We start from the raw sequence: 1,871 nt of genomic DNA on the forward strand, positions 1-1,871 counted from the left end.
TTTTGTTGTTTTCATTGTATTTTGTTTGTATTTTCAGCGTATTTTGATTGTTTTCTCATTTTTGATCCTTTGATCTAGACAGGACCATTATAAGACTTATCGATTAGAATTGTTACCATAGTTAACATAGTTGGTCTTGTTTTACTGTACCACTTTTAGCATTCTGTGTGTTTTCTAACATTTAATTATATATTTTGATACAATTAGTTTTAGTGATTAGTATACCATAGTTCATATAGTTGTAAATATTATCATATTGAGTCTTGTTAATTTTTATTTGTTTGATTTTCATTTGTTTCATGGTTTTCATTGTTACCTTAGGTGACTATTAAGTGTTCCTAGTGTACGCTTGTACACCCCCCCGGTGCGGGTGGGGGTGGGGGTGGGTAGCCTCACAATGGAAGGCCTCACAGCCTACAAAAGTGAGGAGGAGGTCCTGGATGGGTACCAGGTCCTCAGGATCACCGGCAAGGGCAGTTTTGGGTGGGTGGCACTGGCCCATCATCTGGAAAGTGGGACCCAGGTGGCTGTGAAGATGATTGCGACAGGTGGCCAGAACTACCGCAGATTCCAGCAGTTCTGTGCAGAAGCAGAAATAATGAAGGGACTGCATTATAAAACTGTTATTAAACTGTTGCAGCTAAGGCACACGGCACAGAGAGGCTACATTTTTATGGAGTATGCAATCAAGGGGAACCTTAGATGTTACCTGACAGAGAGAGGCTGCCTACAGGATGAGGAGACATGCCTGATATTTAACCAAACATTATCAGCTGTGCATTACTGCCACAAGCAGCGCATCGTGCACAGAGATTTAAAGCTAGAAAATCTCCTTCTAGATGACAATCTGAATATCAAGTCGACTGATTTTGGGCTCAGCTGCAAACTGGCTGATGGAGAACACCTGAAATGTTTGTGTGGGGACCCTTCAGTATTGTGCCCCGGAAGAATTCCAAGCTGAGGCGTTCAATGGGTACAAGGCTGACGTGTGGAGCCTGGGTGTGGTCCTGTACACCATGGTGACCAAGTCACTACCTTTTGAAGGGAAGGATTTTGTACACCTGAAGGAAACCATCCTGTCTGGATACTACAGAATTCCCAGCTATGTCAACATTGAGTTTGAGAACCTGTTGGACAAGTTACTGACCTGAAACCCTGAGGAGAGGCCCACAGTGGCAGACATCATGGGCCACCAGTGGCTCCGTGTAGGACATAAAGTACCTGAAACAAGTGAAGCATTTCTGTTTCCTCACCAGGAACAGGAAATATGTGAATTCCCATGGGGCCCAAACTCTCAATTGTGCCTTAAGGAATGGGATGACCCCTTGTCCTCTGTCCCACACTGGATGAAATCCCAAGAGAAGGGCTACAACATGAAAGAAATATATGGACATAGTGAAGTAGAACTTCTATTGTCTGCTCAGGGTCCCGAAGCTCTAAGCTCCCTTGAGGACCTTGGCTTCCAGCTGGACCATAAAGCAGGCTCCCTGCCACCCAAGCTCAAAGCCAGTTCCTTGTTGCCTGTGCTGCATAAGGGCCACACCAAAGTGAAGCCCATGCTTCAGGCCACCCCCGCTTCTCAAAGCTGTCCCATTCTCCAGTGCCTCCCTGGTCACTCAGACTACAATAGCAGAGCGCATGAGTGTGCTCTCTCCAACACTAAATCACTGCTGCTTGAAGAGGAACAATCAGGACAGGATGTCTGCCATCATCCTCCCAGTATGTCTAGCAGTAAGTCCTCCAGGACAGATGATCCCCAACTGGCCATGTTGACAAGGATCCCCACTGCCTGGGCAGCCCTCAGCAAGGACTCTCTGACCTCCCTCTCCACAGTGAGCACCAATAGCAACGAGGATCATCTAGAAGTCAGG

The 1,871-nt window shown here is 46.3% G+C and overlaps 1 pseudogene; it reads left to right on the forward strand.

Moving 5' to 3' along the window:
• The first annotated feature begins 397 nt into the window (after positions 1-397).
• On the forward strand, positions 398-961 carry LOC149120501 (MAP/microtubule affinity-regulating kinase 4 pseudogene; annotated as a pseudogene).
• Positions 962-1,871: the final 910 nt, after the last annotated feature.

The sequence above is a fragment of the Oryctolagus cuniculus genome, chromosome 19 (assembly GCF_051225735.1).
Source record: "Oryctolagus cuniculus isolate XC-2025 breed Fujian yellow rabbit chromosome 19, ASM5122573v1, whole genome shotgun sequence".
Lineage (NCBI taxonomy): Eukaryota > Metazoa > Chordata > Mammalia > Lagomorpha > Leporidae > Oryctolagus > Oryctolagus cuniculus.